This window comes from Danio rerio, chromosome 25, assembly GCF_052040795.2.
Source record: "Danio rerio strain M-AB ecotype USA chromosome 25, GRCz13ab, whole genome shotgun sequence".
In the NCBI taxonomy this organism is placed as follows: domain Eukaryota; kingdom Metazoa; phylum Chordata; class Actinopteri; order Cypriniformes; family Danionidae; genus Danio; species Danio rerio.
This window is the reverse complement of record NC_141045.1, coordinates 3,494,667-3,511,024: the sequence shown is the minus strand read 5'-3', so window position 1 is coordinate 3,511,024 and position 16,358 is coordinate 3,494,667. Positions and strand designations below refer to the sequence as shown.

At 33.3% G+C, this 16,358-nt stretch overlaps 1 long non-coding RNA gene across 1 annotated transcript; it reads right to left on the bottom strand.

Annotated features, from left to right (window-relative positions):
- Positions 1–619: 619 nt before the first annotated feature.
- Positions 620–4,109, bottom strand: LOC147837630 (uncharacterized). Its single transcript, XR_015526151.1, has 3 exons — positions 3,472–4,109; positions 3,123–3,315; positions 620–2,484 (listed from the first exon to the last, which is right to left on the bottom strand). It is a non-coding gene; the product is annotated as an uncharacterized LOC147837630 (long non-coding RNA).
- Between the last annotated feature and the right edge of the window lie 12,249 nt (positions 4,110–16,358).

Below are 16,358 nucleotides of genomic sequence, written 5' to 3'. Positions count from 1 at the left end.
AGCATATGCTTTTAAATGATGATTCATGTTTTAATATGGAAATTATCCATAAAATCACTTTGCCTTAATATTTATTTTTTATATATATTGTAATGAAGGAGTTGTCCAACACTTTTGTACCTTTTTTTGAGAACAATTATGTGCCTTCATTTCAAATGTACCATAAACCATACAGAACAGTATTATAAGAGGTCTTTTCTGTACCATATACAAGGTACAACTCCTCAAGGAACATTATTTGTACTACCGTGTTTCTTTTTTCTGAGAGTGCATATTTGTAACTTTAGTCCTATAAAGATGTTTCTTTTTATATTGTTTCTGTTTTATGCTTTTCTATTGTATTTCTAGATAATTTCGGACTGTATTTGTAGTTCTCAAACGAACAATGCTTCACTTTTTGTGCCAATTACTGCTTTCAGATTGTTCTATTTTTTTTGCATATGTTGTTTCTGCCAAAATTCTAACCGTTGCCCTTAAAAGTACAATCAGGGCTCGAAATTGCGACCATTTTGCGACCAAATATCACCCGAAATTTAAGCCATGCGACCTCATAATATATATTGTGAGCATTCATGCAACTGCAAATAATGGTTTAGTGCGAACCAGTTTCTTTTTTTTTCTAAAAACGTGGTAAAATTGGTCTTCCCTGCCGCTATATTGGTTCATATTAGCTGTCAATCACTCAAGACTTTCCGCTGTCAGATAACAGGGAGGGAGCTTTTGTGACCGCGGGGAATGCAAACGGCTGAAGAGTGAAAAGTACACTGAATCTCGATGCGTTGCATGCACTGTGTGCTCAACCAACACAATCTCACGGCAATTTGTAACTTTTTCATACGTTTCCTCGTGAGATCAGGCTGCAACAGCGCAAATGTCCGCTAAAACACCATCGCCAAAAAAGCTTGCCTGAGTTTAAACTGATGCGGAATATAACAAAGAACAGTATTGCGCCAGTGGTCATTGGGAGAATCCTGCTCTGCCCCCCTCATATATTGGGCCGGCTGACTCGAATGCTTTTCCGCAAACAGAAAAATGTAATGACGAGGCTGAGCATTAAAACGACACAAACCGAAACCAAAGCTTTTAAAAGTGAGACTTTTCTTCCTTTCTTTTGTCCGTTCTTTCTTGAGGTGTATATTATTTTTCTATTTAATTACTGATGACTGCCTTGCAGCTTTCAGCATTGAATTGCATTATTTATTATATTATTTCGTTTGTTTTGTAGCAGAAATATCATTTATTAAATTGACATGCATATAAAAACAATAGTACAAGATAAATATTTCTTACTACAATGCTTCATTTGTGTTTGATGCAAAGCATCAATTTATTTTTCATAAAGTAACAGTAGGACTATATAGCAGATAACTTACATTAAAGCACATTCAAGGCAGCATGATGATGAGAAATATAATTCTTTATGAGTATTATTGTCATCATCATCATCATTAATATTTTATAATTATTCAACATTCATTTTGGAATTATTGCACAAATATTAAGCCATCACAGCATTAGTTAGATAGTTGTTTCTGGGTTTTGTTAGTCCCAATTGATGTTCGATGCTCCTACATTTTTTCTGGTGCTCCTAAATATTTCAGGTTAGGAGCACCGGTGCTACTAAGTAAGAAAGTTAATTTCGAGCCCTGACAATGCTTCACATTTTTTTTGGATTGTACCTGTAACCTTTGTTCTAGAATATTTCCATCTGTGTTTTGCTTTGGCTGTTTTAAATATTTCCAGCAGGATTTCTAACAGTTTTCCTCAAATGTGTCTGTCAGAGTTATTTTTAAGCCTCAGAGCTGTGGAGTGTTTGCCACCAGTGAACCTCGCACGGGGAGAGGGTTTGAAGAGGTGAAAGCACTCTGCATGGAAATGGATGTCATGATCAGCCCGGTGTGATGGAATATGAAAATGTATTTTGCGAATGTTATTGGATTCAGAAGAGCACCCGGGGGGGAAGCCCCAATCCCAGATGAACAGGAGAAAGAAACAGCCGTCAATTGAAAAGATAAAAAAGCAATCTTGTGCACCTGTAACCTTTAAGAGATATCTCTCCATGTCTGAGAGCTGCTTTAAGCAATCACCGCAACCGAACAACTCAAGGAACCAATATATATATGAGGAATATATGTGTGACGCTGAAGGTGAAGTCATGTTTGACTGAAGCTCACTTCAAAAGCTGTTAAAAAGGATTCAATTATGCGCACATATATTTACCGCATCTGACCTGTGGGTATTTGTTAGGATTGAGCGGAAATTAATGTGGCACCACATCGTGCAAATATCATTCAATCCTTCATTTTCCTTCGACTTGGTCCCTTATTTATCAAGGGTTGCCACAGTGGAATGAACCGCCAACTTATCCAGCAATTGTTTTACACAACGGTTCTGGGAAACACCTTTACATATTAAAAAAAGCTATTCTCCAACACTGATTATTGGTTGGATTTAATATTGAAACATGGTTATAAAGGATGACTGCTAAAGCCAGGACGAGCATTAGATTTAATGTGAAATTGTGGTCAACTTTTTTTTTTTTTAGATTAGATGAGTAATTATTAATATACCAATTTATTAAAAGTAATGTACAGTATTTTTTTGTATCTAGTTATTCAAAGAACGACTGCTATGGGGTATATGCCGAAGCATGCTAATAGGACTTTTAATTTGCCATTAACCTGGGTTAAGCGCTTTCGGCGAATTGAATGGCAATGCAAAATCTGGTGCATTTAAGGTCTGTTTTCTTTAAAAATCAGCGATCTCCACTAGCTGAGTGATATCCGATTTAAAGTGGGTCTCAGATTGTACAAGAAGCACTGCATTACATTACATTTCCTTCGCCATGTCTTTATAATATGAGCATTTATTTTACCCCAGTATATTCAATGGAGATTCTGCGTTAGCCTGCCGATTCTGACGGGCGCGTGCGAGCAAACAGCTTTTTGTCTCGTTTTACACTTGAGCAACTAAATAAATGCCAAAGTTTATTTAACTGAATGTATTTTAATGACATTACAACATCGATGCTGTATAAGGAACCGTATAAAATGAGAAAAAGTTCACACTAACAGGTCACCGGAAGTGTATCAGCATGGGAACAGCACTAGCTCGGCATATACCCTATAGCCAGGACGAGCATTAGATTTAATGTGAAATTGTGGTCAACTTTTATTATTTTTTTAGATTGATGAGTAATTATTAATATACCAATTTATTAAAGGTAATGTACACTATTAACATATATTCTAGTTATTCCAATGATGACTGCTATAACCAGGACGAGGATTAGATTTAATGTGAAATTGTGGTCAACTTTTATTATATTTTTTTAGATTGAAGGAGTAATTAATAATGTACTAATTAATTACATTTAATTTATTTATTTATATTGTACGCAGTTGTTCAAATGATAGCCAGGACGAGCACTAGGTTTTATGTGGAAATCATAATTGTGAAATTGTGGTCAACTTTTATTATGTTTTTTACATTGGAGGAGTCATTAATAATATCTTTGCTAATTTAATTTGTAAACATTGATTGTATGCAGTTAAGGCTTCATGGTGGCGCAGTGGGTAGCAAAATCGCCTCACAGCAAGAAGGTCGATGGTTTGAGTCCCGGCTTGGTCAGTTGGCATTTCTGTGTAGAGTTTGCATGTTCTCCCTGGTGCTCCGGTTTACCCCACAAGTCCAAAGACATGCAGTATGAATTGGGTAAGCTAAATTGTCCGTAGTGTATGTGTGTGAATGAGTGTGTGTGGATGTTTCTCAGTGATGGGTTGCAGCTGGAAGGGCAACCGCTAAGTAAAACATATGCTTGAATAGTTCATTCCGTTTTGGCGACCCCGGATTAAAAAAGGGACTAAGCCGAAAATGAATTAATTAACGTATGCAGTTTTTCAAATGATGGTTCTATATCCAGGAAGAGAATTAAATATTATGTGAAATTGTGGTCAAGTTTTATTATATTTTTAGACTGGGGTTATTGGTAATATACTAACTAATTTAACTGATTTACATTTACTGTATGTAGTTATTCAAAGGATCACTGCTATAGCTGAGAAGAGCATTAGATTTTATGTGAAACTGTAGTCAACTTTTATTTTTTAGATTGGAGGAGTAATTAATAATATACTAGCTAATTTAATTTATTTACATTTACTGTAAAGTTATTGAAATGATGACTGCTATAGCTAAGAAGAGCATTAAATGTTTTGTGAAATTGTGGTCATTAATATTTTTTATATTAATTATATTTTATATTAATAAAAATTATATTAATTATTAATAAACTAATTTATATGTACTAATTACTTTTATATATTATTATTTAGTGTAATTTATTTTGATATTACATATTTTTCCTCTATTTTCTGTCTGCTCTTCAGTGAGATACTAATTTTTCTGTTGAAAATGGGATTCATCATTTTTAGAGTAAATCATTTTGTGTGCATGTATGTTTTACATGTTAGTGTGTCATTATATATTGTATTAATATTAATTGTACTGCATTTAGCAAAGTAAACCCCCAATGGGGTAAGCAAAATAATCTTATGTCAAAATGAAAAACAAGAATATTTTGCATTCACTGTTGGCCGCTTATTTAGCTCGTTTTATGGGAAATTTCTTAAAACAAGATGCTATTTTTGCTTCTTTAAAAAAGCTTCTTGATTTAATAATTTTTAGACATTTGGACTAGCAACAAGACAAAAAATCTAAGTAAGATAGGCATTTTTTTTGCAGTGAACTCGTATGCTGCTATTTTCATATGAAATAAAGAGAATCTTTTCTATACAAGGACAGTTCATAGTGGGAAGTCGAGCTCTAAAGATGCAAAAAAAAGTCATTAAAGGATCATAAAAGCAGTTCATATAACTTGCATGTGTAAGTCTGCTGAAGTTGTATGAAAACTTTGTGCCAGAAGCAGCTTTCACAGAAAATCTAGCCCTATCCAGATAAAGCTAGATTTACATCTGGGTCTCTGTGAAATCTCCAAAATCTCTGAATGACATAGAGATCTGAATGAATAATCTGGGAATTTTCATGTCTGGCAGAACCTCTGCTTTATGAAGAGACTCAATAGATGTATTTAGGACATCGGCGGTAATGCTCTGGAAGATAATAACCTTGGAAAGCTCACCACACGAGACATAACCTTATCGAGACCTTCCGTTTACAGCTGGCTGAATGTGATTTTAATCTGTCTCTCACCAGGTCAGGACTCGAAGGGTTTAACTTATTAAACCAAACAACCTGCAATCAGAGGAGCCTCATTGTACATTCTGTTTGAATGTGAGCCAAGCAGAAAGCAATCTCACGACCGCATTAAACAAACCAATCTGTCAAATAATCCTATTCTATTTTCAAAAGCAAAGGGCAAAGGTAGCAGAGTTACTTTTAAAACAAGTGGTTAGGGTGAAGCGTCAATAAATAATTCACTTAACTATGAAGTTACTGGTTACAAGTTGTTTCAAACTTGAAGGAGTTGCTCTGTTGAACCCATACAGGAATCTGAAATATGTGTAAATAAATCTGTGAATCATTTTGCGATGAATGTTTTATCCATTCATTCATTCATTTTCCTTCAGCTTAGTCTCTTATTCATCAGGGGTCGCCACAGCGGAATGAACCGCTAACTATTCCAGCAAATGTTTTACACAGTGGATACCCTTCCAGCCACAAACCAGTACTGGGAAACACCCATACACACTCATTCACACACAGACTCATACACTACGGCCATTTAAGTTAATCAAATTCAACTATAGTGCATGTGATTGGTACTGAGGGGGAAACCGGAGCACCCGGAGAAAACCCACGCCAACATGCCAACACACAGAAAGACCAACTGACCCAGCCGGGAGTCAAACCAGCGACCTGCTTGATGTGAGGCGACGATGATAACCACTGACCACCGTATGAATTTTCATTTTTTATTTGCGATTTTGAATTGCAATATGGGATCTAGGTCTTTCCTCCAACAACTTTTGATGTTGGAAAGTTTGAAAAAGTGACTTTTATTGACATTTTTAATAGTTTGAATTAAAATATTGTCTGCAATGGTGTAAATTATGATATAAAAAAAACCTGATGATCATCTGCAAGAACATTTTCTGTTATTTTACCAACTTAACTCTATTGAGTTTATAGAGTTAATATGATTTACAGTTTTTCTCAGTCACTTTGGTGCATTTCTCACAACACTATTTACATTTGCACAATAGTTAATGCATTTCTCAAAAATATTAGTCATTTATGCACATCCTAGAAGCAGTTTCTCATTCCTTCCAACAAATTGCTTTTGGACATGCATGAATTGTTTTTATACAACTCTCTGCTATTTAACACATTATCCTTTGCTTATGTCATGTCAGTCAAAAGTAACTAAACTTGTAAATGCTAAGTAGTCATTGCATATAAAACTAATAGTTCTCATTTCATTACTTGAGTCATTACATACAAAAATGTTGAACTAGTTGTCAAAATCTGTCAAGCAAATTTTATTTAAAAAAAAATTAAATCTTCATTTTTCTGAAAATGTCTTCTAAATTGAACAATTTCATGCATGATTTACAAACCTGTGTTGAAGGTTCAGTTCCAATATGTTCTGCAATATTGTTTACAGTTGTGCACTGCTCTACCCAAAGGAAGTTTATGTTTGTTGTAAATAAGGGTGTGTTTATTCTTCTGCACAATGCTGTGAATAAATTAGGATTGCAACGAGCATATGCAGTAAAATTGTGAAACATACATATTAATTGTCTTGTACTCAGATGCCTCACTAAATGCAGTGATGTCTAACATTGCTGTAGTTTTTGAATGGCTGTGCAAATAGTATATAGTTCTGTCTTGAGCATTTTCAAGAAGTGTCACCAACATCTGACTTTTTTGCATTAAAAAAATGTCCAGAGAAAACTCATAATGAAAACATGACTAAGCCATTTGACTATCTTGTTCATAAACAATGGTGTCAGGACTTTTCATTTTGAGGACACTGACACTTTGATTGACATCAATACTTGCTTATCAGCTAGGTTTTGCAGTTTGTACTAACTGTTTTGAGAAATCCATTAAATGTTGTGCAGAAATGCACTAGTGTTGTGAGAAACGCACCAAAGCGACTGAGAAAAACTGTAAATTTATGATGTTATTATTTTTTTTATCTTTAACATCAAACATTTTATTTACAGTTTATATTATGTAGATGTTTTTTAAATTTACATCTCACATTTTTAGTTTACATCTAATATATTTATTTATCTGCAATGTGGTGTCATGAAATATTTGCTATGTTTTGTTATTTTTGTTTCCCTCATATCCCGACTAGATAGATAGACAGACATACAGACTTTCAGATAGATAGATAGATAGATAGATAGATAGATAGACAGACAGACAGACAGACAGACAGACCTAAATATATACAGTTGAAGTCAGAATTCGCCCTCCTGTGAATTTTGGTTTCTTTTTAAAATATTTCTCAGATGATGTTTAACAGATTCAGGAATTTTTCACAGTATTTCCCATAATATTTCTTTTTTATCTGGAGAAAGTCTTATTTGTTTTATTTAGGCTAGAATAAAAGCTTTTATTTTTTAAAAGCCATTTTATGGTCAAAATTATTAGCCCCCCTAAGCAATATTTGTTTTGGATTGTCTCCAGAACAAATCACTGTTATACAACATCTTGCCTAATTACCTTAACTTTACCCTAATTAACCTAGTGAAGCTTTAAATGTCACTTTAAGCTGAATATTAGTATTTTGAACAATATCTAGTCAAATATTATTTACTGTCATCATGGCAAAGATAAAATAAATCAGTTATTAGAAATGAGTAATTAAATCTATTATGATTAGAAATGTGTTAGAGAAATCTTCTTTCCGTTAAATAGAAACTGGGAAAAAATCAGCCTGATCTCACGAGAAAACGTAAGTATATTACGTTTTGCCAGTTTAGTGGCTAATTCGTACGAATTCGTACGAGTTCAGTCGTACGAAATGGTACGATTTTAAAAAGGAGGCGTGGCACCTGACCCCACCCCTAACCCCAACCGTCATTGGGGGATAAGCAAATTGTACTAAATTGTACGAATTATATTGTACGAATTCATACGAATTAGCCACTAAATGAAAAAGTTACGAATTGCCGTGAGATTGTGTTGGAAAAAATATACAGGAGGCGTAAATCAGACTTCAACTTTACATCTGTGAATATATCTCAAGTCAGGATGTTGACATTAAACAGTGACTAGAAGCCAAGTTTTACACTTTCTTCCCACCTTATGAAGTTGTAATTTGTCACACGTTGCATTTTAATGTATCACACAAGCCACATCGACTCATCACTCTCTCTCACTCACACACACACCTTCCACATAAAGGTGTCGATATCCTCGCCTTCATTACAGCTGCAGCAACCCCGGGTCCTCATCACGCTGAGATACATAATTAACACACAGATCAGCCAGGAGACGGGCAGAGGGCGCCTGAGCCACTAATGATGCCAGAGAGACTGACTTCACGAGAAAAAAAGAGAAAAGTGGACAACGTTCAGATAATTGAGAGATATATTAATACAGGCTTTCTTGTGCGCAAAGATTAAAGCAATAGCTCCCTGAAAAATTTGATTCTCTCATCATTTACTCACCTTTATGATGTTTCAGAGAAGCATTACTTTTCAAAGATGTACTTGTTTCTGTTAGACACAAAAGAAGATGCTATGAAAAATGTTCACAACTCAATAAATAACTTAATTCAATCACACAACTCAATAAATAACACTGTTGAAGGCAAAATTATGGGAAATTTTAATTCCTTTTTAAATATGTCCAAAGTGCAGTTTAACAGAGGTTTTTTAAACACATTTTTAAACATAATAACTAACTTTTAATAACTGATTTATCTGATCTTTGCCATAATGACAGTAAATAATATTAGATATTCTTCAAGACACTAGTATTCAGCTTAAAGTGACATTTAAGGGTTAACTAGGGTAATTAGGTTGACAAAGGTTAATTAGGCAAGTCATTGGACTACAGTGGTTTGTTCTGTAGCCAATAAAAAAGTTATAATTTCTAATAATATTTGATTCCAGTCAAAATAAAAAAAGAAAAATATAATTGTAAATACTGTAAAAAATGTCCTTGCTCTGTCAAACATCATTTGGAGAACATTTGAATAATTTTGTTTATAATTTAGTCGTGACATGGCATGGAGCGTAATCCTGCTGGAAGTAGCCATCAGAAGACGGGTACACTGCGGTCATAATAGGATGGACATGGTCAGCAACAATACTCGGGCCCAAATGCATTGAGTTGCTGCCATGTGATTGGCTGATTAGAAATTTGCATTAACAAGCAGTTGGGCAGGTGTACCTAATAAAGTGGCCAGTGAGTGTGTATACACACATATTCAAATTAAAATTACTGCAAAATATTGGAAAAATATTACTAAAAAATTTTAACACAATTTTATCTTTTTTTGTTGTTGTTGTTTTTATAGACTTTTGCTCTTTTTACATTTTTTTTAAATATTTTTTTCTAACATATACATTTAGGTTTACTAATTTTAGACTGTTCTCATGTTATTTTGTTAGATAAGCTCCAGATTTGGCTTTAGTACTGACTAATCTTATGTATATGCTCAAATATATTATTAAAAAGCTTTCTATATAAAAATATTCATTTAAAATAGAGATTTGAGTGGTATATATATATATATATATATATATATATATATATATATATATATATATATATATATATTTATATATTTATATATATATATATATATATATATATAATATAATATAATATTTATATAATAAACAGGGGGGCTAATAATTCTGACTTCATATATATATGAAGTCAGAATTATTAGCCCCCCGTTTATTGTTTAACGAAGAGAAGATTTTTTTCAACACATTTCTAAACGTAATAGTTTTAATATGATGACAGTAAATAATATATACTAGATATTTTTCTAGACACTTCCATACAGCTTAAAGTGACATTTAAAGGCTTAACTAGGTTAATTAGGTTAACTAGGCAGGTTAGGATAATTGGGCAAGTTATTGTATAATGATGGTTTGTTCAGAAGAAAGCTTAAAGAGGCTAATAATTTTGACCTTAATTAAAATTCTAGCCGAAATAAAATAAGACTTTTTCCAGAAGAAAAAATATTATCAGACATACTGTGAAAAAAAATCCTTGCTCTGTTAAACATTATTTTAGAAATATTTAAAAAATACAGGGGCTAAAACAGGGGCTAATAATTCTGACATTATATATATATATACAGTATATATATATATATATATATATATATATATATATATATATATATATATATATATATATATATATATATATATATATATAAGAATATATATACAATGTCTGTGTGTGTGTGTGTGTGTGTGTATATACTTGCAGATTTATTCTCTTTATCTTAGCTTCAGCACTGTAGGGGAAAAAATGTTTGAAATAACCTCCAACAACATGATAGAGAGCGAAACATAAGCAAACCTAAATTTCTGGCTGAAATAACCTCGTAATGAGCCACTTATTTTCTATTGCCTGTTTGCCTGACGCCACTGAGCAGCAATTTACAGCATCTCTGTGATCATTACAGCTAGATTAATGACCGTTTGAGCAGGTCCAGTTTTCCTAATCTGGGGCCAGCACTGGAGGCCCACGATGAATTATTAATACCTCCATGCTGAGATGGCATCGTTTGGTGTGTATGTGAGTGTGTGAAAGAGTGCGAGTTTTTATCTCTGATTCTGTTCTAACATGACTCCTGTATGAAATCGGTTAAGCCGTCCACTTCCTCCTGCAGATTTGCCGGTAATCGTTTTCGCCAGACCTCGTCTAGCCTCTTTGATATATCTTTAATCTACCGTTAGTTAAATTATGAGGAAATCCTCACCCGTTCCTTCACATTTATTCGGATCCGTTTCAAAGGCATCCTACGACAGCTCTCGCCCTAAGAGAGAGAGAAAGAGAGAGAGAGAAATGAAATTATTAGTGAGAAATATTTCAGGAAAGCATGCATATCACAAAGATCAAAGACGAGACAGAGGGAAAAAACACTTATGCAGCAAAAATACAAGGTCTTTTAAGCTCTGGGAAGTTGAAGTTCGCTCACTATGTGCTCTACATTGGCGTCCCCTGTTTTAAGTGTACAACTTTGATTGCATTAATGGTTAAAACTTTGATGTTTCCGCTAAGCAAACACACACAAAAATAAGTCACAAAGAACCAAAACAACACAGATGACATCAAATGGTGACATACTTAAAGAGTATGGCATTTAATGAGAATAGCTGTAGTTCATATAGAGAACTTTAGGTTTTGCATATGGGCCACAACAACAAATCACTGTGGTTTTTTAGTTACACACTTATAATATAAGTTAGTTTTTGATGTGTAAATCTTTAATAAACTGATAAATATTCATGGTAAGCTACTGATTTTTGTCAACGTGACGTCTGATGCTGATGCTAATAGAAAGAGATTGTGAATCTTACCATGAAAGTGCCATCTCGCATGAAAAAAATGCTAGATTTTTTATTTTTTTTACGCTACCACAGTAAGTATTCAGTGTAGAGTTTCCCAATAGTTTGATAACTAATCCAGTATATTGTAGCTTAGTATTAAATATAGTGAACTAACAAACTAATAAATACTGTAGTATACTTTAATTTTCACTAGAGTGAACCAGGTTGCGAATTACAGGAGGGTTTGGGGGGGACTGACCCCACTAATTAACTCTTGATCCTCCCTGAAGGACATCAAAACAAGACGTATCAGGGGTCAGCCCATTAATAGTAAGAAATAGCTGTCTCAGAACTATATCTTAAATATTAATAATTAAAAATGTATAATATAAAAATATAAAACATACATTCGACCCCCCTATAATGGTATATCATTGTAAATGCATAAGAAATCAATGCAAGGAAAAATAGAATTCAACAGTGTGAAACTGGCAGTTCTACAGCATCGACATCTTGTATTCACAAAACACATTTCTTGTAAAATAAGTGTTTATATCTGCATGTGGCCTACAAAAAAGACAAATTAGACACATACTGTGCATAGTTTGATCTACAGTAACCTCTAAAATAGTCACTAAATATCCCTAAATAATTCAAATACTTTACAATAGTAAGTTTTTTTTTTTTATTATAGTATTAAATTACAATATGTGGAAAAAATCATCCAGTTTGAGTTCATGTTGACTAATAATATAATAAACATTAAATTACTATAGTTTTCCCAGTGTTGGCCTGCTGGAAGGGCATCCGTTGAGTAAAACATGTACTGGATAAGTTGGCGGTTCATTCCGCTTTGGCAGCCCCTGATTAATCAAGGGACTAAACGGAATAGAAAATGAATAAATGAATAAATGACTAGTTTTTTTTTTCATATGGAAATCAAAACATCCATTTTGAGTTTATGCTGACACATAATGTAATATATAGCCTAGTATTAAATTACTATCGTATTTTTTCATGTGGAAATCAAAACGTCAATTTTTAGTTCATGTTGACTCATAACATAATATATATCATAATATAATATGTAATATATACATATGTAACGTGGAAATATATCATAAACGGATAAAGGTTGACGGTAACGTTAACGTTACCTTTGTTTTGTTGACTTCCAAGCGTTGTCAGATTCCCCTCAGAAAAGTAACACTCAAAAATTCGAAGATTTTTGAGTTCATGTTGACTTTTAACAAAACACACGATTGCATTAACGTTACATCTAAACATTTGTAACGATTCAACGTATAATATACGGATAAATATCATATTATATTAAGATTTTATCACGACGTGAAATAACCGAAACACTCGGCGCGCAATTGTTGTTATGGTAACCTCATTAGGCGGAAGAACTTTTCTTAGTAAACTTTCTTAGTATATGATTTCACACAGTATTATATCTACTTTATATTTATAATAATAGATTTCAACAAACCCACTCTGCTAACTCTCAATGAAATTTTTATCGATCACTTAAATGATTTACTCGTGAAGACATCTTCTGCAACCACGGATTCATTACAAGAGGTCATATGCAGAGATCTAGCTGTGCAAATCTAATATCCAGTCCAAATGGATTTATGTCAAAGCTAAATTAAACATCATCAGCTGCTTTGATCTTAAAGTCCAGTCACAGAACGGAAAATACCGCCATCTGCTGACCAACATCATCCCTCAGCCATTTTATGTCATATTTAAGAGACCAGAAAATACTATAATATTACCGTTATTAAATGGATTGAAGATAATAAAGCACCATGGTGCTTTTTACTGCTGATAAACAGAAACCAGTGTAGTAAAGTGCTCTAAAATAAACTGACATAACAGTGCTAGTATTTGCTGACTGTGTTCTTGTTTGCTTTATTTATAAACTGCATCCACACATCCAAAATCCATATTCGCTAAACGAGAGTGTGTGTCTGAGGTTCACAAAAAAGCATATATACATATAAATAAATAAATAAATATATATATATATATATATATATATATATATATATATATATATATATATATATATATATATATATATATATTTGGGAAAATGCCTATCATGCTTTATTGTAATTGCCTATTGACAAAAGTTCACTTTGGATGAAGCACGTTTAATTGTTTTATGGAAACTCTGATTAATCTTACTTAAGACAATGCTGTGTATCTGGATGTACTGTCGTGTACAGATTAGTATTCACAAAATAAACTGGAATAGTACAAATTATAACAAAAGGTGACACAGTGGCTCAGTGGTTAGGACAGCAGCCTCACAGCAAGAAGGTCGCTGGTTCGAGTCCCAGCTGGGCGTGGGTTTCCGCCACAGTCCAAACAGAAAGGTGAACTGAATAAGCTAAATTCTCACCCTGCCCTAATTCAAGAGCAAGGTGAGAGGGAGTTTTTTTGCCTCCCTTTTCTGGAATGTATCTTACTTCCTTTTCTAAATGCTACCTCCTGTGACCTGTCTTCCCCTGAAAATTGTGATTCGGTCGTGGGGGGTTCAATTTCACTATACGAAAATGTATGTAAGGCCTGATTTGATTTGCAATTGGCCGTAGTGTATGAGTGTGAATGAGTATGGGTGTTTCCCAGTACTGGGTTGCAGCTGGAAGGGCATCTGCTGTGTAAAACTTTTGCTGGCTAAGTTGGCGGTTCATTCCGCTGTGGCGACCCCAGATTAATAAAGGGAATAAGCCAATATTAAAATGAATGAATGAATGAAGGAATAATATTAAAGAAGGTGACATGGTGGCTCCACAGTCCAAACATATGCGCTAAAGGGTAATTGGGTAAACTATTGGCCATAGTGTGAGTGTGTGTGTGAAAGAGTGTGTACGGATGTTTCCCAATATTGCGGATGAAAGGGCATTCACTATGTAAAATATATGCTGGATAAGTTGGTGGTTCATTCCGCTGTGGAGACACCTCATAAATAAAGGGACGAAAATGAATGAAAATGAATGAATATTATTATACACACATGACTATTTAAACCAAAACTTTCTATTGATATTTAGTTTTGAACTGTAATTTAATAGAATAGAAACTTTTGTGATCATGTGAGACGTTCAGCTTTTATCACATGATTAAATTACATTTTAAATTATATTCTCGTACTTAATGCAGTATTTTATCTAGAAATAATATTTCAGTATGATTACTCAAATAAATGCAGTATTGCTGAGCAGAAGAGACTACTTTATGCATTAACAATTAACATTTTTTGGCTTTAAGAAAATGTTCTTTTTTCAATTTTATTCAAAAGAAAACAGCGAAAAATAAAGTGTTTAGTGGTTTTTTGTTACACATTTTCAATTCATGTCTTTAGATTTCAATATTTTTATTTATTTATTCTTTTAAAGGTCATACTTCACTTTATTCCAAACTTTAGTCGATATAAACTTTATTTATTCTTATCTATATTCTAAATTTTTTACTGAGTGATTTGTTCACACGTTTTGGCAAAAAATGCATTCTACTTTTTTTTCTGGCTGCAGGATTTTCTGAATAATTAAATAAATAATATCATTTTTTATTATATTAAAGTTTTTAAACAGTAATATAAGTTTTTATATTAGTTTTTAAAGTAATATAATAGTTTTTAAAGTAATATAATATAACATAATAGAACATAACATTGGACTGCTAGTTACCTACTACCTCCCTGTTTAGGTCTCATACTCAATTCCGGAGGGCCGCAGCTCTACACAGTTTTGCCCCAACCCTAATCAAACACAGCTGATCTAGTTGTGTCAAGTAGTTTTGAACACATTGATTAGTTGAATCAGCTGTGTTTGATTAGAATTGGAGCAAAACTGTGCAGAGCTGCGGTCCTCCTGGAATTGAGTTTGAGACCCATGCTGTATATTATTAAGACACTGTCACTTTATCATATTTACAAGCTTTTTGCACTACTGTTTTGAATTGTACTGTAATTTTTGCACCATATTCTAACACATTTAAATCTAGGGTTTCCACAGCGGAATTAACCGCCAACTTATCCAGCATGTTTTTACGCAGCGGATCTGTTTTTAATTCTTTTAATCATTTTTATTTTCTTGTTTCTTTTATTCTTGTTTATGTAAAGCACTTTGAATTACCATTGTGTATGAATTGTGCTATATAAATAGACTTGCCTTGCCTCTGGTTTGCACTCCTCGCCATGTGTAATTATTTTTACCACTTTTATTTTTTTCTTAGATTTTTTGATTATTAGTAATTATATTTATTGTTATTTCTTTTTAAAACTCTACTTTCTGTATTAATATTATCTGTTGGGCACCTAGGGTCTGAGAGTAACGCTATTTCGATTTTCTGTATGTCCTGTAAATTTGACTTGGTAATACAACGTACTCGCGTATAACTACACACTATAATAAAATGTGGGTATTTTAAAAAAAGTATTAAACATAATACCTTATACACAATATACCTTTTGACTGCTGTGCTTTAATTATTTACTCAGGGTGTGTTATAATATTTCAAAACTTGCTGAGCTCTGAGGATTTAGACGTGGCGCCGGGCAAAGATGATTTCCTTGCATCAGCAGATCCACTCTACGTCATGTTCCGGTTACGTCATGATCCTCGGTGGAGCTTTTGATTGGCTAGCGGGGTTCGCTTTAACCGCAATGTTGTCTAATTTCCTCAAAGCCAACAACAAACAAAACTGAAAACAAACTAAAGCGGTAAAAGTTGAAAATTACGCACATTTTAGAACGCAGTCAGTTATGTTGTTTTTTTGTAATGTGAGTTAACTTTCTGTTTCGTTTAATTAGCGATTAGCTCGTGCCTGTTACTAGGTTGT